Below are 26,702 nucleotides of genomic sequence, written 5' to 3'. Positions count from 1 at the left end.
GAAGTGCCCTGCTGCGGGAAGAGTGCATGGAAGTCTTAACCCCTTGCCCTCATTCATTGTTGAGCAAAGTCAATTTGCAACAGGCCAAAAAAATTCCATGAATTGGCCCTTTGATTATTATGGGCCTGAGTCTTGAAATGTTTGCACTGTTCAAAGTGACTTTGCACTGCTGAACAGTGACTTTGCACGGCCGACTCAAACCCTGAGTCATGGAACTGTGCAAAGTGTATGTTTGCAGTGGAAAGTCAATGCAAGTGGCCATTTTGGCAGTACGGAATGTAGAAGCTGCATGCAGGTGATTTCCAAGCACAGCAGAGTAACACACTGTTCTCCTTCTGTGCTGTTTTTCTTTGTGTTACCCTTTGTATCTGTTTTCTCAGTAACATTGTAGCTTTAGCCCTGACGACGGACCTTTTCTGGAATGCATTGGCTGCAGACGTGTCTGGTTCCCCTGGACTTAGTTACATTACAATATCTGATGGCATAATGCTTCTTTGTCCTTGAGCACGTTTTTCGGTGCCATTCTTACTGTAGCAGTGTTGAAGTAACCTTTTTGGCACAACTGCGAGAGCACACAGTACCTTGCCATTTTTCCGTGGTCTTTGTCTATTGTTTAAGTCGCCCTGGGTGTCAAGGGCATTAAATGTTGTCCTCGAATATCTATTGTTGTTACAAAACACTCATTTGAGTTCTGTGGAGCCCATCCTTTCTCTCTCAATTGAGATCTATATTCTAAGCCAGGCGTCTGCAACCTTTGGCTCTCCAGATATTTTGGACTACAACTGCCATCGTATCTAACAAGCAAAGTCAATAGCTTGATATCATGGGAATTGTAGTCCGAAACATTGGAGAGCCAAAGGTTGCAGCCGCCTGTTCTAAGCCAACAGAGGACATCTCTATGACCCCGGCATACTAACGGTTAATTTATGCTGGTAGTACCCATGCCTGTGGTGCTATTCCTACTTTTTCACAGTTCCCTCCACATCCCCTTCACCCCCTCCAGCCTACTCCACCCCAAATCTATAACCCTTCCAGTGATTCCCCTATATGAATGTCATTAACCGCAGTCCAAAAGGATGAGGCTATTTGATGAGCCTTCATCACCCGCTTGTGCCATTTCACCCAAATGACAGACACTATAAAAAGTCCCACAGCCAACTAACAAGAGAGTGCAGCATTGCAGCCAAACACTCCAGGTTACAGCACCGTGTGTTCAAACTAATCTGGCCAAGAAGCCCTAGGCATTTACTGACTGTTCTGTACAGGAGCAGATGAAACAATCCAATGCTTTAGGGTCTGCTGCAGGACCCACAAGCCTTTTTCCTCTGCACCTAAAACACCAATGTTTGTGCCCAATAGAATATTTTTTGCCTGGAAAATAAATGGTTGCGCAGCAGAGAATTAGTCGCTATTTGACACATCATTTTGCAGCACAAAAAGCTTCGGGAGGGAGAAGTTACGTCACTTTGACATCCTGTGATAGGCGGCCGAATCAGCATCACTGTGCCTTTGGGAGAAAGAATGCCTTTAGAATGCTTGTGCAATTTAATTGTAATATGATCAGAATCACAGTCCTGCTGTACCTATACTTTCCTCTGTATGCCCCTCTCTCTCCTCATCACTAACCTGCTGGGAGTTCAGGCCCCTACCAGCAGTGTTTTCACTGAAGCACCGGCACTGTTAACAACATTGCCACTGCTTCCGTGACCCCATTCCTGTGGAGTCCTATGGGAATGGGGATTTACGGTTTCCACCGCCTGCCATGATATCCCAGTGGCACAGGGAGGTCAGGCAGTGGAAACAGTGTTACGGGGTTGCCGGTAAGCCGCTGCCTACCGGTGGGTTTTTTACCAGCAACCCCCGTAATGAAGCCCTCTGAAGGGTATCGTCGACCACCTGGATGGTGGCTGTTTCTGTGCTGCATTTGGGGCAGAACCTGATTGGTAATGTCGGAGCACACCAAATTTGCTCGGTTTTTGTAAGTAGCTGGTTGGCAACTACCTATGGAAAGACTGTGCGGATAAACTGGAGGTTTATGACTGGCCGGCACTTTCCTAGGTCTCTGGGTCGAGTGTGGGGTTTTTCATCACTGGGCCTATAAGTCCTGTTTATAGGGCATCTGGGAATGTACTCTCTCTGAGGGAGAAGATGGCTATCCTAAAAAGAGCAGTAAGGGCAGGACAGATACGATTTTTAAAGTTGTGGCCTGGAATATATTGCTGGTGTAAGATGTCCTTTTTATTAATACAAGTATGTACAAGAGGTACTTAGGTGAGAGGGGAGAGAAGTCGGTCCAGGGTTGAACAGCCCATGGGAGGGGCTATAGGGAGTAAGTTGGAGGATTTGAAGGCCTCAATGTGGATCCTGATGGTATTGTTCTTAAAGGTTGATAAAGAACCTATTGATAGTGTAATAGTATGCCAGAGGACGGGGTGTTCGCATTAGTGATACCACGAGTTAGCAGAGTATCTGAGGCCCATCCGAACCCTTCCCCCCAGCAATAACAGAGAACTCGGCCATGGGCAAAAATATACTGTCTTTAATCTCCAAAAGACAGGATTCATACAGGAAACTACAAAATCTCTGACAATCTAGCGTCTGGGCCTGTGTCACCCAATTGTATTCCAAGGGAACGTCGCAAACACCAATCCATCCCCAAAACCTAAGGGACATCCCCATTGGGCAGCTTTGGCGGTAGTACCTATATACATTTCATATGTTAATCATTCCATTAGTTTACCATGTCAGGAAGTTCCACCTGGGACTTCCCCAAAAAACGATCTTGTTGCAGGGTTGCACGATAACCATTGGTCCATGCAACATTCGAACACCACCCCATGATCTGAGCATCTGGATGGGTTGGAGCGTGTCGGGGTAATTTCCCGGGGATCAGCAGGGCCGTCGCAGACCTTCGGGTTTGGGGCGGCCCCAACTCCTCCCGCATCCCAAAAGGAGTATGAGGCACACACAAGAGCAAGGAGTTTACTGCTGTTTATTGCACAAAACAGGCAGGGACGAACTCTCAGGTCATAGGCATCCATGAGACCTCTCATCTTTGTGGACTTGCCGGCACTTTTTCTAGCTGTATGACGCAGCTACGTGCGTCACCTGGGAAAACTAGCCCCAAAACCTAGGGTTGGCTCCCTGAGTGGTAAGGTCACTATAGGTACATATAGGAAAGATTGTTAGCGGTTGAGGAAGGGTCGGGTGGTACGCTTGGGCCATCCTTAATAATTGCTACAAGAGAATTGTTACAAGGGGACGATTAGTGATTGGCTAAACTATAGTGGCGTCAGTGGTGAGCCCCTCGTATTCTGATTGGTGCACCCGCAAGCCCCCAAGCCTGGGACCATCATTGTTCCCAGCTCGCGGTGTACCTGGAACTAGCAACAATGTGTGATTATGTGTCAGTGGCAGACAATGGACAGGTCTGACTTTTAGCTGGTGTGCATGTCTTTCCCATCACTGTCGGTGTCCAATTTGTTACTTCATTCTTGCAGTCTGGGTCCCAAACGTGAGACCCCAGCGCTTCTCTGTCCCTTGAGGCTTGGCATCGTTTTACATCGGCCTGGTCACGTGTTGCTTTGCCTGTGCTGCTCCGGCCTGGGGACCCTGACTTTTCGGGTTCCTCGGGTTCTCAACCTTTATTGATGGTGGATACAAGTCGCTTCTACTATCTGCTGGCGCAACCGCTCACGTTCCTTAATGATGATGTCTGTGTGTTGGTCGTCTTCAGTTGGCATTAGGATGTGCATGCCAATAATTTCTTCTGCAGTATGCGTTGATCTTGTCTTCCATACCTTTATCCCCATCAGGACGGCCATTCCTAAAATTGTGCATCCTGCCACAATCTTAAGACCATCTGAGAGCCAAGATGGCATCCAGGACCAGATGTAAGAGAACCAGCTACCGTCCTTCTTCACTCCCTTTGCTTCTTCTTCAATTTTGGCGTGCATCTTGGCCAGCTGTGATCCTGCCTCAGAAAGCGTGCTGTTGTCCTCGTCGTTGGCAGGAATGAACGTGCAACACGAGCTCCCAATTTTTGGAGCAAACACCTCCTTCCATTGCTGTCAGAAGGTCCAGCACATATCTGTTCTGTAGGGCCACCATCCTGATCGCCCTCAGTTCTTCTTTTATCGCGTTGAATCCGTTTACTGTTGAATTTATTGTCATCATTAGCTCCCACCTTGTAATCTGCAGCCACTGGATGTATGATGGATGAAAAGAACATTGCCGCTCTGCTAAATAGTCTGTGTGTTGGTGGAATGTGAATGAGAGCTGTTTCTGATTTTCCCCTCAGGTAGTTTCCTGTCAGTGGTTCTCCTTGTCTTTTTACTCTTTTACTCTTGATAGGTTGTTGGTGTCATTCTGTTGCTTGCTTCCTCCCATCTTCAGCGACCTTTTCTTCCTTTTGTTTCCTTCGTCCATCTTAGGGAAGTTCTCCATGTTGACATGTTTTTGCGGTACTACCAGGGATGGTACGTTGATGTGTACCATGGTGCACACTCCATTCCACAACAGTGGTAAACTGTTGTACGCTTTTGCTCCGCAGGCCCAATAGTGGGCCATCAGTACTGCTGTTCCTGCACCCCCCTCAGGAATCTTTATCGTTCTCTTGCAACCATCATTTGCTCCAACATCAACTTCTCCATCATGCTGGTAACATAGTGTTGGTGCCGTGAGTGGAAGTATTGTTATGGGTTCTTCCTCTTTATCTAACCATGTCATAGTGCTGCACTTCTTGTCCATTCCTTGTAGCACTTGTCATTTTCTGCTTGTACTGTCATTACTGGTGACTTTGCCAATGTTAACATTCTACTTCCTACAGCTCCATCCACATATCCATCCTTTGTGTATACCTTGCCATATATTACTATTAGTGGCCTTTCCCAGCATCCTGGTTCGCTTGCAACTTCTTTTGTGTACCATTTGCATGGTAGGTAGTCCAAAGTAACTTCTTCTGTTTCTCCTTTGTCGGGTCCGTCTGTGATGTACTTAAGTCCTTTTGTCTGCTGCCACGATTCGTCATACATTGGTAGAGTTTTGATTAAGTTATTTTCGTATGGGTATGTTGACCTTGATTTCCATCTCAGTGTAGCTCTCTTCCCTTGAAACCGTCCACGTGTTTGGAACTTCAGTTGCCACAAACGTTCTTGAGGCGCTCATGGCCTATGGGATCAACGAGCACACATAGCAGTTGTCCTTAGTTGTATCTTTACCAATTTCGGACATGTGTTTCTACCACATGTTGTTAGAGACGTGTGCGGATTCTGTAAAATATGTGCCCACCCCATGTACATCAATAGACACGCTACGTTTATCTCTCTTTATGTTGGACCCCGTGCTACTAGTACCACCTGACGCCATGCTCCTTGCAGCAATGGTAGGGGAAATGTTAGTAGAGGAAGATGCCATCACATAGAAAGCATAGAAGGCCTGCCAGACAACGGCAGTAATCAGACCACTGGTGAAAAATATCCCTACTATTTTTATTACAGTTGCTATTACCACTGGTATATCTCTCTTACCTTTGCTGCAGTCCTGCAGCTATTTTACTTTTACATGATATAGGTGCCCACCTGAAATTTCTCAAAATATGCGTTTTTGTTGTTAGTATTTTTATTCAAGCCCTGCTTACCAAATAATCGTTCAATGCCCAGGTGAAAAGCTGTTCCCACGCGTTCCTTACCGTCCTGTCTCATAGGGTGGTTATTGCTGCATGGAGATGTGGAAATGATTGTGCTATTATGATAAGGAACGTGTTATAATATATACGTATTCTTCTTCTTTTTATGTGTTTTGGCCTTTTTATAACGTATACAAACTGGTGCGATAGTGCTTCTGGGGTGTTATCATCCTCAGGCAGCATTTACCCCTGGGCAGTGACGTATGTGTCATGCCCGCGCCGCTGGCGCACGCATTGGCAACCATCATGGACTACTTGGTACTCATTTATCCTCCTAATACTCCTTGAACAACTCCGTTTCACGCCTTGGTCTTTTATTTCCATTTGCTCAACTTTGGTTCTTTCTTATTTTATTCAATTAACTACATTTACCATAATGCACCTGGCTGCAGTCCTCAATTTCTGGCTATTCTCATTCATCGTTATTGGGACCACAATCCCCAGAAGCCCTAGCGGCCAGTGCTGCTTCCACCTGCTCAGGACCAGAGAGGGAGGAGGCACATTGTCTTCAGGTGTGCTGCTACAGGTGCTGTCAATTAGCCTGCCTCAGAACAGGGCAGGGCCGTATATAAGCAGATGCCTGCAGGAGCAGTGTCTTGCACCTTGAGTTCTCCCCGCTCCTGTTTGCCTTGACCCTTTACTTTGTATGCTGTTCCTGTTGCTGCATTATCCTGTTTTGTTCCAGTGCCCTTTCCGGGCACCCTGCCTTGCAGCCGATCATGCTCCGCTGCCTTCTACCTACAGCCCTTATCCTCTGGGCTTCCTGCCTTGCAGCCTATTACACTCCTCTGCAGCCTTCTACAGTCAGCGGCCCTGCTCCTCTGGGCTCACTCCTTGCTGCTCTGGGCTCCTTGCCCTGCAGCCTGCCTCACTCTGGCTGCCTACAATCCTTGTCCTCTGGGCTCCCTGCCCTGCAGCCTGCCTCACTCCGGCTGCCTACCATCCTTGTCCTCTGGGCTCCCTGCTCTGCAGCCTCCTTCACTCGGGCTGCCTACAGTCCTAGTCCTCTGCTGTCCGCCTTGCAGCCTGCCTCACTCCGGCTGCCTACAATCCTTGTCCTCTGGGCTCCCTGCCCTGCAGCCTACCTCATTCCGGCTGCCTACTGTCCATGTCCTCTGGGCTCTCTGCCCTACTCCGGCTGCCTACAGCCCTTGTCCTCTGGGCTCCCTACCGTGCAGCTTGCAACCTTCTGCTGTCTCCAAGCCCTTGTTCCCTGGGCTCCCTACCTTGCAGCTTGCACCTCTTCGCTGCCTACAGCCCTGCTCCTCTGGGCTCCCTACCTAGCGGCCCTATTCTTTTGGGCTCTCTTGTCTGTCGCCTACTACTAATCTCTCTCTGTCCAGTTCTTCTGGACTCCCTGCCTTTCAGCCTACTACAGTCCTCCGCAGTCCAATACAGTTTCCCTGCACCTAGTACCACTCTTGACTGCAGACCTGCTTCCTACTTTGCAGCCTTCTGTTTTCCTGACTGCTGCTCCTTGTTCTCTTCCTTGAGTCCTCTGTACTCCACCTTAGGTTATCTATTTCAGTCTAACTGTCTTTCCTTCATTTCCTTCTGCTAGATTGTTCATTGACTTCCTTTTCGCTAGATATTTCTGTTCTTGTCTGCTCATGTGTCTTATGTAATCCCTTTGTACAGAGCTTGCCTGTTGGTTTCCGGCAGGCAACCTCTGCCCCTTCCTTTGTCGCGTTTTCAGTGTTACAGACACCCACTGCTGTTGTTCCCAGCCATGAGCATACAGCGTGGGCCTCTGTTATAGAAATCTGTGCAGAAGGCTGGAATTTCCTAAGGTTCGTGGAACACTCTTTCCCATTTCAGCATACACCCCAAGAGGGAATCCAGTTTGTTTGTACCTTTGTATCTTTTGCCCCTTTTGGCTCACAGCTACTGTTTCCTACTCTTCTTTCTTGTTGAACTTCCTGCTGTGTGTGCTTATCTGCTACCTTACCTCAGCACAGCCACCCAAACCCTACTTGGGTACCCCGTGCCACTCTTGACAGAGTGCCATTCCTGACAGAATGCAAGACCAAAAAGATTCTTGTTCCATAGGCAGGAAGGGCACACACAGACCAAAGATGCTTTCTTTTCGGTTCAAGAAACCTCTGCAAAAATCTAAAGTTTTCTTAAGGACTACAAACAAAAACCATAGTTTAAAAGACAGACTCGCCCTAGTAAACAACGGTTTACAAGCACAGTACTACACTCACTGGCTCGCTGACCCTTCCATGTGTAACTACTATGACATTTGCAACTATGATCCGCAGTCTCTATCTATAGAAGAGCTACAGCAAGAAAATTAATTCCTGCAGAGTTTGTTAGCCCAACCAGTGGAAAACACTCATGCGGTTTCTGGCATTTCTTCTGACACTGCATTCGACATTCAGCCGGTACACAAACCTTGTATTCCTTTATCCCAGGCTACCCTGTCTCAGGACCAATGTCGTAACACTGCTACAGCCAAGGATATTGCACTCATTGTGGCAGACTCTCAACCAGAGTACGCTGTTGCCAAAGTGATATGCTCAAGATCAGCTTGGCAAGCTACACAACCTCCAGTGACTGCTGTAAACACTCATTTAACCAGACAAGGCATTCAGTATCCTGAGGTTAGTGCAGCTGGTCCTGGGTACAAAAGACCAATACTAACCATGATAACTCTAAGGTCTGTCTTCCTATTGCAACACCCGAATTGTCTGCTGCACCAGATTCTGAAGCTGTAGAACAGGCAAATGGAACATACCTGTTACAAGAACAACTCTTAAGCCTTAAAAGACAAACCGAAGACCTCTATGATGAATTTGTCTATCTGCATTATAAGAATCTAGCTAAGGGACACAATTTACCAGACCATCTGACACTATGTCCAACACCCGTCATTCTGTCTTTAGAGTTTAAGATTAAGGCCTGTACTGGTAACACAGAAGTGGATACAGACTTATACAGAGCAGTTGGAAGACCTGAACTTGGCATATACATACCAGTTAAAGCTTGACACCGCTCATTCACTTACTAGCCACAGTAACACAGGATGTCGTTCAGATAGTGAAGAATGGACTCCTCCAGTGGGCCAGATCGCTCACACGGCCATTACACCAAAGATCAAGTGTAATCATCTGACTGGACATTCCGCTGAGTCAAAGGATTGTTCCATTCTTGCCCTTGATGTCAGTCCTTTACTCCCACTTACAGCCCCTACTGAAGTGACCAGATCTGAGATGTATTCTGTTTCTATGAACATTGGCACTCCTGACCAGGAGTCAGATCCTGAAACATACCCAGTACCTGTCTGGAATCCAACTTTGCCTACTGTCAATACCCCAGATCCATGTATCAACTTGGGCACACAAGACTTTGCAGGCCAGCCTTCGGAAGGCTTACCCTTTCCTGGTCCTACATCCACCATGCTACTTGTTACAAGATCTGCTAGTCCTATCTCTGCTGCTCCCCCTGCTAGTACTCCTGAATCTGCTACTATGCCTCATCTCAGAACACTCCTACTGCAGTCGAAGCACCCCCTTCCTCTCTGCCTGCAAGGACAGTACCTGTTGCAAAGCCAGTTAAAAGTTCTCCTATTAAGGCTACAGCTCCGGTAGATCCTGTTGGTGCCTCTGCAGCACCTAAACTACCAGTCATGACACCCATCAGTCTCAGTTGCGCCCCTGTCGGCTGGTGCTCCTGTGACACCTATACTTCCAGCTGTTACAGCATCTGAACTTCCTACTGCCATTCCTGATCTTCCTGCAACTCATGGTGTTCCTGCAACATTTGTTACTCCTGAGGTCTCTGTCGCAAATCTTCATGTTGCCATTGCTGCTTCTGACTATTTGGACGACTGTCCTAGAGCAACCAATTCAGCTGAATCTCTGGTTCCACCTTTCAGCACTGTACAATTGCCAGTCCTAAGGAAGACCACTTCTTTCAAAGCAATATATGCCATGGAGTCTGCAGCACATCTCCACAGTTCCTCAGTTCATGAACGCACTGTTGGGTTTTTGGTCCCTAAGAAGTTGTCTTTTCTGAATTATACCTCAAAGGTTCGAAACATTGGTAATGTCTCCTCCCTTCAAGACTCTCACCTTGCAGCATTAAACAGTTTTTGGTGATTCATGATGTGCCTTTTTGGTATAAGACTCTCTCGCGGTGTAACAGGCCTTGGACGTGCTCTTCTTCTTGGTCAGTCTTCAGGGGGCATGGAGAGGGGCATGGAGAGGGGCATACTGCCATGCCGGCGCCGCTGGTGCACGCATTGGCAACCATCATGGACTACTTGGTACTCATTTATCCTCCAAATACTCCTTGAACAACTCCTTTTCACGCCTTGGTTTTTTATTTCCAATTGCTCAACTTTGGTTCTTTCTTATTTTATTCAATTAACTACATTTACCATAATGCACTTGGCTGCAGTCCTCAATTTCTGGCTATTCTCATTCATCGTTATTGGGACCACAATCCCCAGAAGCCCTAGCGGCCAGTGCTGCTTCCACCTGCTCAGGACCAAAGCGGGAGGAGGCACATTGTCTTCAGGTGTGCTGCTACAGGTGCTGTCAATTAGCCTGCCTCAGAACAGGGCAGGGCTGTATATAAGCAGCTGCCTGCAGGAGCAGTGTCTTGCATCTTGAGTTCTCCCCGCTCCTGTTTGCCGTGACCCTTTACTTTGTATGCTGTTCCTGTTGCTGCATTATCCTGTTTTGTTCCAGTGCCCTTTCCGGGCTCCCTGCCTTGCAGCCGATCACGCTCCTCTGCCTTCTACCTACAGCCCTTATCCTCTGGGCTTCCTGCCTTGCAGCCTATTACAGTCCTCTGCAGCCTTCTACAGTCAGCGGCCCTGCTCCTCTGGGCTCACTCCTTGCTGCCCTGCTCCTCCGGGCTCCTTGCCCTGCAGCCTGCCTCACTCCGGCTGCCTACAATCCTTGTCCTCTGGGCTCCCTGCCCTGCAGCCTGCCTCACTCCGGCTGCCTACCATCCTTGTCCTCTGGGCTCCCTGCTCTGCAGCCTTCTTCACTCGGGCTGCCTACTGTCCTTGTCCTCTGGCTCTCTGCCCTACTCCGGCTGCCTACAGCCCTTGTCCTCTGGGCTCCCTACCGTGCAGCTTGCAACCTTCTGCTGTCTCCAAGCCCTTGTTCCCTGGGCTCCCTACCTTGCAGCCTGCACCTCTTCGCTGCCTACAGCCCTGCTCCTCTGGGCTCCCTACCTAGCGGCTCTATTCTTTTGGGCTCTCTTGTCTGTCGCCTACTACTAATCTCTCTCTGTCCAGTTCTTCTGGACTCCCTGCCTTTCAGCCTACTGCAGTCCTCTGCAGTCCAATACAGTTTGCCTGCACCTAGTGCCACTCTTGACTGCACACCTGCTTCCTACTTTGCAGCCTTCTGTTTTCCTGACTGCTGCTCCTTGTTCTCTTCCTTGAGTCCTCCGTACTCCACCTTAGGTTATCTATTTCAGTCTAACTGCCTTTCCTTCATTTCCTTCTGCTAGATTGCTCATTGACTTCCTTTTCGCTGGATATTTCTGTTCTTGTCTTCTCATGTGTCTTATGTAATCCCTTTGTACAGAGCTTGTCTGTTGGTTTCCGGCAGGCAACCTCTGCCCCTTCCTTTGTCGCGTTTTCAGTGTTACAGACACCCACTGCTGTTGTTCCCAGCCATGAGCATACAGCGTGGGCCTCTGTTATAGCAATCTGTGCAGAAGGCTGGAGTTTCCTAAGGTTCGTGGAACACTCTTTCCCATTTCAGCATACACCCCAAGAGGGAATCCAGTTTGTTTGTACCTTTGTATCTTTTGCCCCTTTTGGCTCACAGCTACTGTTTCCTACTCTTCTTTCTTGTTGAACTTCCTGCTGTGTGTGCTTATCTGCTACCTTACCTCAGCACAGCCACCAAACCCTACTTGGGTACCCCGTGCCACTCTTGACAGAGTGCCATTCCTGACAGTATGTGTCAATCACCTATATTCTTTTTCTTTTTATTACATACACAATAGCAATGTGCAATACCTACATGTGTGAGGCAAAAAGAGAAGAGAACATGCACGTGTTTACATAGTGTGGTGTATATTGCAATTTACTTGGGCAATGTTCTTAGTTCAATGGTGGCTGGTGGGTGTTATTTATTTGTCTGGGATCTCGTGACCATAGGGTGGGCTATGGGTGGTTGGTCGTTTATGTCCTTTGGGTCATTCGGTGTCTGTGCTGTGTCGTTGTTGTCAGTTGTCGTTGCTGAAGCGTTAGCCCCTTCGTTGAGGTGAGAGAGGGTCTGTGCTTTGTAGGGCTTGATGTCATGGATATGGTCCACACGTCTTTTCCTTTCAGTTTAATAGCTCTAGGGGCAACTTTCTCCACCGTGTACGGACCTATGAATCTAGGATTATTCCATGTACATGTTAGGCGATCCTCGGCACATCAGGCCTCCCCACATCAGAACACTGCTCACATTCCCCCAACTTCTCCACCCCAGCTTCGAGGCTCAAGGGATTCGGTGAACCCACAGAACCGAAAACACCGTAACTCTTTTGGTGTACGGGCTCGATTACAACCTTTCCTGCATTGGCAACTGCCTTGGAGAATACATCGCAGAAGGGGCGGCGTCACGTCATCACGTCGATCATGTGATACAGTGTGGCGTTCCTCACGTGATCTTGGTGGACGTCACATGACCCAGAGACGTCACATGACCCAGGGACACACAGTATAAAGAACTGAGAGGCAGGACGATCATTGCTTCTCAGCTGGCTTCGGACCCTGTTTGGCGTTACTACTTGCTCCTTGCTACCTCGACCACGGAACTCTATCTTGGACTCTCTTGGACACCCCTTTGTACCTTTGCTTGGAACTGTTTACCTGTTGCCGGATTTTTTGGACTGCACATCGACTTGTCTTTGGATCATCCCTGAGTATCTTGCTGTACTCCTACGCCCAAGTCAAGCCCTATCTTACAGGTGGCCTACCCGTATCCACGCTTACCTGCGGTTCTACCACTCCAGGGACCGCTGTATCTTGTTGAGCCTCGAACCTCCCTACTAGGTTACCTGGGTCTCCCTTACACCAGATAGGTAAGACACTTTAGATTCTTTTGTTTACCTGCTGTATTGTGATTGCCTGGTGCTTAACCTCCTTCCTTCTTGACAGCAGCATCGGTGTTCCAGAGGCTCCGTGGATCTGGGAAGACATCTCTCACCTGTGGCCTCAAGGGTCGCACAGCGGGTTTCTATTTGTTACCCTGTGCGTCACTTGGGGACGGAGGTCTCATCGGTCTACACGACACTCAAGTCTGAACAGACTGAGAAGCCGTTTAGTCGTGTTAGACGATGCAGGGATCCACGGACGAACCCATAACTGCTTTAGTTCAGGCAATTACATTATTGAGGGCAGATATGGCCGCTACGAACACGGTGATCCATCAAAGGTTGGACACCATACAGAGCGTTCAACACTCCCTTCCTGCAGACCCTGAGTTTGGAGATGGCAGCTCCTCCACTACACCCCCTCCCTTGGCTACTTCTACAGTCCCGACTCCAATAATCCTCCCAACTCCTTCCCCCCTGGCTGCTCCTGAACGCTACCAGGGCGATCCCAAGAGATTCAGAACCTTTGTTAACCAGTGCAAGTTACATTTCTTATGCAGGCCTTTGGCTTTTCCCACGTCCACGGCTAAGGCCGCCTTCGCCCTTTCCCATTTAGCTGGAACAGCTGCCGCTTGGGCTAATCCCCTGTTAGAGAACAATAGTCCAGTTCTTTATGACTTTGATTTGTTGATCCTAGAAATGTCCCGAGTATTCGATACCCGACACAAGGCACAGTCTAGGGATCTGGAGTTGTTGGAATTGACTCAGGGCAAAAGGACTCTGATAGATTACATCACCCAGTTCAATCAGCTAGTTGCGGAAACATCATGGCCAGAAAACAAGCGGGCGGTGGTCTTTTATAGGGGGTTAAGTAACACCATGAAGGACGCTCTAGCAGTGATCCCTTCTATGCCTACTCAGTATCATGAATTGGTTGATCTCGTCCTGCAGGTAGATGCACGACGATCGGAGCGTAGAGCTGAATTGGGGGCCTCTTCCTCTCCTACTCTTGTTAGTACTCCCGCTTCCAGTACTGAAGAACCTATGCAAGTGGGAGGATTACGCAGTCCTATTACAACATCTGAGAGGGAACGTAGAAGGGTAGATAATGCATGCTTTTATTGTGGCACCATTGGACATTTCGTGAAAGAGTGTCCTCGACGTCCCAAGAAGAGTCAGGTTTTTCGGGTGGCTCGACCTTAGAACCGGAGAACAGGTCGAGTGTCCCTTCATCTTCTCCGGGTATCCCTCTTGCCTTTGCTCGTGTTCAACCCATCTCCGTAAAGGCTACTCTATGTCCCTCTACTGGCCTTCTTCATGCAGTCAATATCATTATTGATTCCGGTGCCACTGGTAATTACATAGATATTGATTTGGCCCATACCCTCAATCTACCCTTAGTGGTAAAAACACGACCGGAACATGTCCAAGCCGTAGACGGCTCCGCATTGGTTTCTGGTCCTGTTAGACAACAAACTGCACCCCTCTTGTTGAACATCCAAGACATACACACAGAAACCTTAAGTTTTGATCTGATCACCGCACCTCAATTCGGTATCATACTAGGAATTCCCTGGTTACGTGAACATAATCCCCTGATCAATTGGCAAGCAGGCACTGTACTCTTTGAATCCGAGATTTGTCAGAATTATTGTCTCCCGGTCCATCAAGTCCCTGACACGCCCTCTCGGTTCTTGGGAGCCTTAGCACAACTCACACTGACCGCTGACGATTCAGAAGTCATACAGTCCCATACTGTTGGGGGGTTGATGCCTGGGATTCCGCCAGAATATCGGGCTTTCGAATCAGTTTTCGATCGAGGCTCGTCTGAGGTACTTCCTCCACATAGAACACATGACTGCCCAATCGAATTACTTCCCGATTCCACTGTTCCTTCGGGCAGGATCTACTCTTTGTCTCCTTCGGAGGAACTAGTGTTAAAAGAATATGTACAGAACGCCCTGCGTTTAGGACACATCCGCCCCTCCACTTCACCAGCGGCTAGTCCTATCTTCTTTGTACCCAAGAAGGAGGGGGATCTACGTCCTTGTGTGGATTATCGGCGTCTTAACGCTATCACCAAGAAGGATAGATATCCCATCCCGTTAATTACTCCACTCTTAGATCATTTAACACATGCTTCCATTTTTACCAAACTCGATCTACGCGGCGCATACAATTTAGTACGCGTTCGCGAGGGAGATGAGTGGAAAACTGCTTTCTGTACTCGTTACGGCTTGTACGAATATCTTGTCATGCCCTTTGGCTTATGTAACGCTCCGGCCACGTTCCAACGATTCATGAATGACATTTTCAGGGATATTCTGGATGTGTACATGGTTGTGTATTTGGACGACATCCTGATCTTCTCTCGTGATCTTGATGACCATGTAAAACACGTCCGAGAAGTATTAACCCGTTTAAGAACACATTCCTTATTTGCCAAACCTGAGAAATGTCAGTTCCATAAGACCTCTGTTGAGTTTTTGGGTTTCCACATCACCCCTGGGGCGTTATCCATGAACGAGTCTAAGGTCAAAGCAGTCTTAGATTGGGCAGTACCTCAAACACTCAAGTCCTTGCAGGCCTTTTTAGGATTCGCCAACTTTTATAGGCGTTTCATTTCTTCCTTTTCTACGATTGTAGCCCCACTCACGGCCCTGACTAGTCCTCGGGTACCATATCAGTGGCAGAGAGAACAGCAGGAGGCTTTTGATACTTTGAAAACCGCCTTTACTACCGCACCGGTACTCCAACATCCCAATCCTGATCTTCCGTTCATAGTCGAGGCAGATGCCTCTTCCTTTGCCCTCGGGGCGGTACTGTCACAATCATGTCCTAATACAGGCAAATTACATCCAGTGGCATACCACTCCCGTAAGTTTTCCAGTAATGAGTCTCATTATACCGTTACGGAGAAAGAACTCTTGGCTGTCATGGACGCATTCCGTGTTTGGCGTCATCATCTCCTGGGGGCTAAACATCCCATCACAGTATACTCCGATCATCGGAATCTACAGGATTTGGCCTCTTTGAAATGCATAAATAGCAGACAGGTCCGATGGCATCTTTTCTTTTCCTCTTTTGACTTCCGTATTATGCACCGTCCTGGAACGGCACATGGGAAGGCGGATGCCTTGTCACGTTCCCCGGGGGGGGTCCAATTGCCTACATTCCCTGACACTGTTCTCGGAAAGAGTCATGTGATTTGTCTATGTACTCCCTCATTGTCACTGATAGACTCGGTTCGATCCTGGACTAGTAATCATTCTGATCAGTTGCGAGAATGGGACCCAGTGTATTCTGATGGACTGCCGTTCGTACATGAACGCCTGTTCCTTCCCACACCTGACACACGTAATCTGGCCCTTGAGTGGTCTCATGACGCTCCCTTTAACGCTCACCCCGGACAAGAGCGCACTCTAGATCTTCTCAAGCGCTGGTGTTGGTGGCCTTCTATGAGGCGCGATGTAGAATGTTATGTTAGATCATGCGCAGTATGTGCTCAGGCTAAACATCAAAGGGGTCGACCGATTGGGTTGTTGCTTCCGCTTCCGGTACCTCCCAGGCCCTGGCATACGTTGACGATGGATTTCGTTACTGATCTCCCCAAGTCGAAGGGCTTTGACTCCATCTGGGTGGTGGTGGACACGTTCACTAAAATGGCCCGTTTTGTTCCTTGCAAAGGTATCCCTTCGGCTCCTGTATTAGCGGAGTTGTTTTTTGAACATGTGTTTATGCTATTCGGCCTTCCTTCGGTCATTATATCTGATCGAGGGTCACAGTTCACCTCTCGGTTTTGGAGATCCCTGACGAAGCTATTGGGCATTGATACCAGGTATTCTTCGGCCTATCATCCTGAGACCGATGGACAGACCGAAAGGACGAATCAATCTATGGAACAATACCTTCGTTGCCTTATATTGCAACATCAGACCTCTTGGTTGGCCGCTTTACGGCTTGCAGAGTTCGCATATAATAATGCGGCTCATTCAGCCACTGGTTATTCTCCTTTTTACGCCCTCTATGGCCAGCATCCCAAGGTCTTGCCGGTCCCTGATGCTTCTGGTTCTGCGAACCCTGCGGCCACGACATGCCTTAGGGATCTTTCTGCCTTACACGCTAGTACAGTGGTTCATCTCACTGAAGCTAAGGCTGCTATGAAGGCCCGTGTGGATGGCAAACGTCGGGCTGCTCCCCCTCTGGTGGTGGGTTCCAGGGTCTGGTTGTCTTCACGTCATCTTCGCCTAGTGGGTTGTCGGAAGTTGCTACCTCGCTTTGTCGGTCCTTATGTGATATCCAAGGTTGTGAATCCGGTGGCTTTCCGTCTAGTGCTTCCCAGCTCTTGGCGCATCCATCCTGTGTTTCATGTCTCCCTCCTCAAACCTTGTCCCGACTCTGTCCGTCTTCGTACCCCTGTTGCGCCGGTGTCCTTGACCTCTCCTGATGTTTTCGAGGTGTCGGCCATTTTGGGCTCCAGATGGTTTAGGGGTGGGATCCAGTATCTGGTGGATTGGAAGGGTTACAGCCCGGAGGAACGTTCGTGGGTTTCCGCCTCTGACCTGAACGCCCCTCGCTTGGTAGCCCGTTTTCATTTAGACCATCCATCTTGCCCACGGGGTCGTGGGCCGTTGGGGAGGGGCTATGTTAGGCGATCCTCGGCACATCAGGCCTCCCCACATCAGAACACTGCTCACATTCCCCCAACTTCTCCACCCCAGCTTCGAGGCTCAAGGGATTCGGTGAACCCACAGAACCGAAAACACCGTACCTCCTTTGGTGTACGGGCTCGATTACAACCTTTCCTGCATTGGCAACTGCCTTGGAGAATACATCGCAGAAGGGGCGGCGTCACGTCATCACGTCGATCATGTGATACAGTGTGGCGTTCCTCACGTGATCTTGGTGGACGTCACATGACCCAGAGATGTCACATGACCCAGGGACACACAGTATAAAGAACTGAGAGGCAGGACGATCATTGCTTCTCAGCTGGCTTCGGACCCTGTTTGGCGTTACTACTTGCTCCTTGCTACCTCGACCACGGAACTCTATCTTGGACTCTCTTGGACACCCCTTTGTACCTTTGCTTGGAACTGTTTACCTGTTGCCGGATTTTTTGGACTGCACATCGACTTGTCTTTGGATCATCCCTGAGTATCTTGCTGTACTCCTACGCCCAAGTCAAGCCCTATCTTACAGGTGGCCTACCCGTATCCACGCTTACCTGCGGTTCTACCACTCCAGGGACCGCTGTATCTTGTTGAGCCTCGAACCTCCCTACTAGGTTACCTGGGTCTCCCTTACACCAGATAGGTAAGACACTTTAGATTCTTTTGTTTACCTGCTGTATTGTGATTGCCTGGTGCTTAACCTCCTTCCTTCTTGACAGCAGCATCGGTGTTCCAGAGGCTCCGTGGATCTGGGAAGACATCTCTCACCTGTGGCCTCAAGGGTCGCACAGCGGGTTTCTATTTGTTACCCTGTGCGTCACTTGGGGACGGAGGTCTCATCGGTCTACACGACACTCAAGTCTGAACAGTACAGCAGAAGTTCTTAAGTAAAACCTGGTCTCCCTCTTTCACTGCCCACTGTGCAATTTGTTCATGTTCCTTGTTTGTTGTCTCTCCTTGTTGGTTGTTCTTCGACCCACCCTGTGTCTGTTGGATCTGTTGAGAGATAAAAGCAGCCGTAGTAACAAAGGAAGAGACATATTCGTGCATTTCTTCACCAAAAACCATTACTTGCAACATGGCTGGCAGTTGTTGCCCTTGATGGTGGTGTGAGTGGAAGATGCATTTGGCGTCCGGTCACCACCTCATGGGGTGTGAGGTGGTGGTGACCCTGGCCTATTTCTGAATTCAAACAAGGCCAAGGGGAGGCACTACAGCCAACTCTTTTTGGTTGTTTGTTGGAGCTTTGCTATCTCTTCTTTCAGGACACCGTTGAGGCATTCGCAGACGCCATTTGCTTGTGGGTGGTACGCGCATGCAAACTTATGCTTAATTCCTAAGAGAGCAGTTACGTGCTGGAGCAGTTCGTTGGCAAATTGTGGGCCATTGTCTGACCGCAGCAGTTCGCATACTCCCCACCTCGGGACACTTCCCTCACTAAAAATGTCACTGCTCTGAACGCATCTGTATGAGAGCATGGACCGGCCTCGATCCACCTTGAAAATGGGCACACAACTACAATAACATATCTGTAACCTTGACATACACTGATCATGTCAATGTAGTCAATGTGTAGGTGCAGGAAGGGTCCTTCAGGCTGGGGTATGGTACCTTTGATCACTTGCAGCGTGTGACCAGCTGTAAATTGTTGGCATGTGAGGCAGTTGCTAATGAAATTTGTAACATATGAGTTTAGCTCGGGACAGGACCATGATTCTTTTATTCGTGCTGCAATCACTTCTTTCCCTGTATGTGTGGGCCAGTGTAATTGGGTCAATGCGGCATCACTACTTTCTCTGTGTTATTTTGTCACCATAATGCATCTGTGGGGGACATGGTGCATCCGCTTTTGACCCATAGCTCCTTTTCTGCCATTGGTGCTGCTGCCTGCAGTTCCATTACTTGTGTCTCAGGGATGTGTGTGCATCCATCCTTCATCAACATCTGTCTTGCCTCCACCTTATCTTTTTGTTTTTCTGGGAGGGTCCATGTCTCGCCAAAATACGCAGCATATTTGGCATGTGCGTCTTCTGTTTCGTTACCCCTTGATATTGGGTCCGTTACCCCTTGATATTGGGTCATCTCCATTCATGTGGGCCTGACATTTTACTAGAGCTACTTCTTTGGGGTAATTTATTACTTCAATTAGTTCAGCAAGTAGGAGAGCATGTTGTACCAGAGTACCGTCTGCTCTTCTGAAACCTCTTTGTTGCCATTTTATTAATCCTGAGTGTACTGTTGATGTAACATATGCACTTTCAGAATATATTGTTACTCTTTTGTCATTGTTTTCTTTGAGAGCAAAAATCAGTGCTACTTGTGGTAATTGGGCGCATCTCACTGGAACGTAAGTCCAGTCTTCCCTCAATTGTACCACTGCTGCGCCTGGTCTCCTCACCCCATCACTTTGATCAATTGTTGATGACCCATCTATGTACATTATTTCTCCCCCCTCTAGGGCATTTTCTTCCACTCTCCTGGTACTTGAGTAAATTTCAATTGCCTGTGTGCAGTCATGAGCGTGCTCACCATCTTCTACTACTTCTGCTATAAACCGTTCTGGGTTAAAATTGCTATACCTTATTATTTTCAGCTCTGGTATGGACAGTATAATCTCATAACCTATGGCTCTTTGAGTTGTTAATGTGGATTTTGGCTTGTTTAGTATTGCAAAGAGAGCGTGCTGCATGTACAGTGTTGTGGGGCATCCCATAGTTATTGAGGAGGATTTTTTTGCTACTGCAGCCAGGCTCTGTTCGCACGGGAAGTGACCCATGATAATAATAATTTTGCATTTATATAGCGCTACGAACCCTCTGGTATCTGAGCACTGCTTATTATTACCCACGGTGTGTGGTGCTCATTTATTGACCTCGGAACGATGAAAGGCTGAGTTTGGCCCTGCCAGGATTCGAACCTGCGGTAGCAGGCTCTGCATGGATGTCAAAAAAGTGTGCGCTCTACTCGCTGTGCCACTTGACCGGCATACATAACCATCATTACAGGATCCAAATGGCCATTGTAAAACGCCACTGGTTTGTGTCCCATGCTTGTTTTTTGCGTGAGTACTGCTTTCATTACTGCAGTATCACAATGTGAGAATATGTACAATTGTTCTTCGTAGTTGGGGGTTGCTAGCACTGGTGCAGTTGAGATAGCGTTTTTTAATTCATTGAATGCCTGTAATTTCTCTTGTCCATCCCAACTTCTTTTCCCCCCTCTGTGCTTCTCTAAGGGCCTCGAGCAGTGGTCCTATGTATGAGTTGTAGTCAAAAACCCATGCCCTGCAGTAGTTGCATAGGCCCAACAATTGCTGCAATTCTCTTACTGTCTGTGGCTGTGGTGTATTCATTATTGCATGTGCCCTTTGTGGTGCAATGTTCCTTCCTTTTTGAGAAATGATCTAACCTGTATAGAGCACTTGTTCTTGACAGTACTGCAGTTTCCCCTTGTCTACTTTGTAACCCTTCTCAGCCAGTACTGTGAGCATTTTTACAGAGTCCCTTCTACACTTCTCCTCTGTGGCGCTGCAGATGATGCTGTCATCTACATATTGCAGCACCGTACTTTCCATGTCTATGTTTCCCAGATCCATTTGTATCACTCTGTTAAAGATGGATGGTGACTCGCAATACCCTTGTGGTAATCTAGTGTGTTTCCATTTTGTGTTGTGGTATGTGAAGCTTGTTAAATCCTGTGAATCAGAGTGTAGAGGTATTGAGAAAAAAGCATTTTTGAGGTCGATCACCATGAATCGTGACACCTCTGCTGGTATTCCGCACAGTATGGTGGCTGGGTTAGCTGCTATTGGGTATTCTGCTTCTACAATGTGGTTGAGGGGTCTTAGATCTTGTATGAAACACCAGGACCCTCCCTTTGCTTTGCGCACAGGATACATCGCAGTGTAACATGGTGACTCTGATGGTACCAATATTCCTCTATTGACTAGGGCAGTTATTGTTACATAGATCCCTTCATCAGCCTCTTTGGATAATGGGTATTGTTTCACCCTAGGCAGCATTGCGCCTTTCTTTAATTTTATTTGTACTCCTCCACTGCTTTTTATGCAGCCTACGTCATATGGACTAGTGGTCCATTGAGAAGCTGGTACTTCTGCTAAGTCCTCCTCATAAAATGGTACTTCTGTAGTGGTGGGTGCTTCTAATGCCATTGCCATTTTCTGTGCTACCTCCTTGTATGTCACTCAACCAAATACAGACGCTCATCTGGAACACCATCTCCCCATCTCCTTTTTCATCTGAGAAAAGCTCCTCATCTGACACCTGTGTTAGTCTGCATCCTTCTGCTAGTGCTATCACTGCTCTCCATGCTTTCCCCTCCCTATCCTGGGTGTGGACTGCAATGTAGTCTGTGGCTGCCACAATACTCTCTATGTCCACTGAGATTATAGCCCCTTCCTCTTCACTGGTCGGTGTTTCTGGTCTGAAAAGGTAAGCTGCTGGTCTCCTCCACACCTTGCCCTCAATTCCTGGTAGCCATGCTATTGCCATGTCTCTTCCATATTGGAAGAGGTCCTCATCTACTGGTTCTGCCCTTGCCACTGTTTTGCCACAGTAAGCCTGCAGTATGTGGCGTGCTGTGAGCGTGTTAATGCCTGGTGTAGAGCATACTATGCCCTTGTTAGTAAATGATATGGTCATGTTCAATCTACACATAATGTCTCTCCCTAGTATGTTTACTGGTGATTGCTTTGAGTATAGCAGTGGTAGAGACATGTTGTGATCTCCAACAGATAAGGAGATGTTATCAGTGAAGGGAACCAACCCTCGAGCCCCAGAGAATCCTTGAGTGTGCATAGCTTCGCCAGACAAGTTGAACTTTCCCTCCCTAATACCGGACCTAGTGGCCCCTGTGTCTACTAGGAAAGAGAATGTCTTGTCACCTATCGCCATCTTTATGCGTTGTTCCACTGTAGGGTTAGGTGTGACCGATAGGATGGGACACATCAAAGACATCTGTGGGCTGTCATATTGTGGATATAGTGACTGTCAGCTCCCTGTGTATGGGTTGTGACCCAATATAGTCACCCTCCCCAGCTGTGTCTGTTGTATCGGTGTGTCTGCGGGTAATACACTACGCCTTTATTTGTGTAAGCTGGTCTACTGTTTGGACATGTTGTGTTGTGACCACCTGCTGTTGTGCCTGTTGTTGTGGTTGTTGGTACTGTACTTGCAGTTGTTGTGGTGTATATGCCTCTTAAGGTTTTGCTGAGGTTGGGGTTGTGCTTGTTGCTGCATGGGTGTTTCTGCTCCCTGCTGTGGCTGTTGTTGGTATAATTGTTTTCCTCCATTGTAACTCTGTTGCCCTTGTTCTCCCCAACCCGCTTGTGCCGGTCTCATTCTACACGTGCATGACATATGTCCTACCAGGCCACACGTCCTGCACGTTGGTGGCTCCCGCGCTTGCCATGGGTATCCCCCAGTGTTGTCTGCGTACCCCTGCTGTCCATACTGGTTGTATCCCCTGAATCCTCCCCCTTGTTGTGGTGCTGCTGGTCCAATTCCCCTCCCTCTCATTTGTCCACCCCCCCTCTGTAGTTGTTTGTGTATCCATTCCCCATTTGTGTATAACCACCTCCCATTGTGCAGTGTATGGTGGGGGTGGCAGCATCTGCTGTGTCGTCATTTGTGGTTGCTGTAGTGATGCTATTTGTTGTTGTGTGGTGTCTGGTGCTGGAGTGACCTGGGTGGGGCCTGTTATCAGCGCACCTTCCATGGCATATTTTGAAAGTTTCTTTTGGACCAGTTTCGCTTCTTCTGCCTTTCTATTTTCCTCTTTTTGTTTCATCTTCTCTTGCCATAGCCTACAATGGTGCACTTTTGTCAGCTGTATCTCTGGCCATGCCTTTGCTTCCATTCCAACTAATTTCTTTAATTGTCTCTGCACTTGTTTTGGGAGGCCTTGGATCAGTATGTGATAAAAAATTGCTAGTGTTTTGTCCCACGGTTCCCGCATTTCCAGGCACCACTTCTCCTGAATATCCTGGATGTAATCAACAGGATCTTCATTCTCTCGCATTTTGCATGATGTTATTGCTCCTATGTCCTATGTCTGAAGTGTATGGGTATTGCACCCTCAGTGCCTGCCATAGTGCGTGTCTACAGTTAGCAAATAGCGCCCCATCATGTGATGAGTCACTTATAGTTACCCCTGGGAATCCCGCCCTCTTCCAAATGTCATCTGCAGCATCACCCAGTATTGGAATTAACAGAGTGTACTCCCTCACCTCCCCTGGCGTTTGTCTCTGTGGGGATGTTGAGTGTATTCGGTGTCCTCTTCCATATCAGAAAGTTCTTCAATAAAGTCAGTAATGTGTTGTGTTACTCTATCACCTCCTATGCTCCTGTTCCCCCTCTGTTTACCTTCTTGCCCCATCCTGTGTGTATCAACCGGTTCTTCCATTCTGCGCCCTGGGAGGTCTCTGAGTCTGTTAACATGTGGCGTGTGCTGTGCAGGTGGTGTCAGTGGCTGTGGTGTTTTTCTGTTTAGTTGCCTTTTCTTCTCCCTCCCTGCATTTTGTTTTTCCCATGTCCCACATTCCCACAATGACCTGCAGTCTGTGTGCATTATGTATAATTTGCTTAGCCCCTCCCACTTCCATCACTTCGTCCTCTGCACAATCCCTCCTCCTCTTCACTGCAAAATCCATATGAAAACGTCAATCCTGTGCCTGGGCGTTTTCCCCCCACTGTGACGGTCCCTAAGTCTATGTCTGTGTACTCACCTTCCTTCTCTGTGTCGCTCTGTATCGGTGTTGTCGCTGCCTCCTTATTGCTATGCGCGTACATCTTGGCCCACATGTCCCTTGCGTGTCTCCCCTAGCACTGTACTCTTTAGCTTGACCAATTCACCACCTACTTCCGCTCACGCTCTGCAAAGCTTATTCATCATGGCGTTGCTTACCTGTTCTAGTATCTTTTCTTCTTCCTCCTTGCTGCCCCATATCCACCTTCCCTCGCCAGTATACTTTCTATAACCTTCCCCTCTTCATATTTTCATGCACTTTCCAATATAATCTTCTTCTTCCATAGTTCCATTTCCCTGTCATTTGTTTCTTGTTCCTCTTCTTTTCTCCTTACTTCCCATTGCTCCATGCGCGCCACCCTTTCTGCGATCCTCCTTATGCGGTCTTCTTCTCGTTTCCTTTGTTCTTCCTCTTTCTGTTTTAACCCCACCGTGTCTCCCTTACTTCCTTTCTTCTTTTTTTTCCTTTCCCGCTCTCCCTGCTCGAACTGTCTGATCAGCGCGCTCCGTGCTTCCCTCAGTTCTGCTAATCTTACCTCCAACATCTCCTCTTCCTCCTGTGACAATCTTCCCTCCTCCTTTCTACTTACCCCGTACCCTCTCTGCGTGTAGTTTGCGTCTTCCTTACCTACCTTCCTTACCGCCTCTTCCTCTTCCCCTGTCAGCGTCCCTCGAAGCTTCAGTGGCACCTGTGCTGCTATCCATTCGTCTGGTCCTATACTCGCTAAATCTATTTGTCACCTTTTTTTGCCCCTGGTGCTTACCTGTGTTTGTTTCGTGTCTGCTGCATCCTTCGCACCAACTCCCTTTTGGTAGCTGTCTGCTGGTGCGTATGGCGGTGGGCTGTACGCATGGTTGGAATATCCCTCAGCTGCTGTTAATTGTGATCGGGTAGCTTCCCTCAATTCTTAGTGGATACAGCCCTTCTCCCTCCTTCTTTATTTCTTTAGTGATTGGTATCTCTCCTTCACCTTCCTTTTTTACCTCTGCAACTGTGAACGATATTTCTGATTCTTCCTCACTTTCCCCAGCACTGGGGGGTTTTGGGGTGCGCTGCACCCACCCTTTCTGCTCACCTTTTCCTCCTTTACTCTGCACGGTGAACATCCCTGGTATCCCTGCTGCGCACCCCTGGAACATTTTCCAGAGGTCGAAAACTTCTAGGTGACTCGCTAATTCCTTCCCCTTATAAGTGTTATGTAAATACGCTAGCAGTGAGTGCTGGGTGCACATATTGAAACTGCCGTTGGGTGGCCATGATATCCTTATTTTGTTTTCTGTCCCTTGTGTCCATTCAATACTGTATTTTACTATTTTATCTCTGTGCAGTATTAGTGTAGCGCAGATGTGTTGGAGTGGTGTTGTTAAGGTGCTCGCTCTGAGCCCTAACCCTGCCCCTGCTCCTATTCCATAATATGTAGACATTTTACAATTTTACTTTTTCACTACCACCTTTACCTGGTCCCGTAATTTTGGGTCTTCCTACTTACCGCTGCAAAGAAAAGCAATTTTTTATTACAATACTTTCAGTTATGCACCACCGTCTTCTTGTTTTTACAGCAGTGTCTACTAGGGCCCCATTCGACCCATGGCACACGAAGGCCCCTGCGGCTGCATGCCCCGTGCGGCGTGCTTTTGAGCTGCCCCACCTTCCTGTGCCGCTGTACTTGGCGCACCTTCAACGTACTTCGGACTCCTCCCCCTTCTCCCCTGCCTTCTCTGCCTGCGTAGTGTACGCTCTTCTTGTCCTCATCCCACCGGCCGTGACCCCCATTGTTGAGCGTATGCCGGCGTTCTTCGTGCGCGGCCGCCTCTCTGCCTTCACCCCTCCTTTACCACATTTCCTTGCCTCGATCACTCTTGGATGAAAACGAGAAGACTGTGGTATCCTATGCAAGCCCTATGTGTGACGTCACCAAATACTGCAAGTGGTTACCGGTACGTACAATTACAACAATATAATGAATGCGCGCCACATTTGACAATCGTATTCCCCATTAACACCACAGCTGTCTTCCCACCGCGTCTGGAGTGGAGTATTCATCAATTACTTTGTTATTACAATCGGACTGCGCACGCTGGGTCACCTCGCGTGTGATACGCCCCCTCTCTAGGGGAGCTTAACCAACCAATTATCTTCCGCACTGAGAAACAATCTAGGTATCTCCAGCGGGAATACGTCATCTATTCACCAAGCTAGAACACTTAATTAATAGGAATCCTCATCTATTCATTGATCTACAACGCCAACTCATAGCAATGACACCCCCCCCCCTTATACAGGTGTCCGCGATCTAGACCAAGCAGCGCGATCCGCCAGTCACATGTGGGTGCTCGAAGCCCCACTCAGTCTGCTCTGTAACACTAGAGGGGACGGCCCTCGTGCCAGTCCCTGCTACACCTTACACAGTTATCGCCGCTCAATGGTCAAATCATTTCTCAACACACTGTAAGAGCCGCCTGCCACTCTAATTACAATTCCTCCCCCCTCCCGCACAATATTACATTGCTGGTTGTGTGTG

General features: G+C 48.3%; 1 protein-coding gene across 1 annotated transcript in view; it reads right to left on the bottom strand.

Annotated features, from left to right (window-relative positions):
- The window catches only part of LOC138567295 (extracellular matrix protein 2-like), a 510,028-nt gene that overhangs the window by 83,497 nt on the left and 399,829 nt on the right, over window positions 1-26,702 (bottom strand). The window lies entirely within an intron of this gene.

The sequence above is a fragment of the Ambystoma mexicanum genome, chromosome 2p, assembly GCF_040938575.1.
Source record: "Ambystoma mexicanum isolate Mex_15411 chromosome 2p, UKY_AmexF1_1, whole genome shotgun sequence".
NCBI lineage: Eukaryota > Metazoa > Chordata > Amphibia > Caudata > Ambystomatidae > Ambystoma > Ambystoma mexicanum.
The sequence above is the reverse complement of the archived record's forward strand: the minus strand, read 5'-3'. Positions and strand labels throughout refer to the sequence as shown.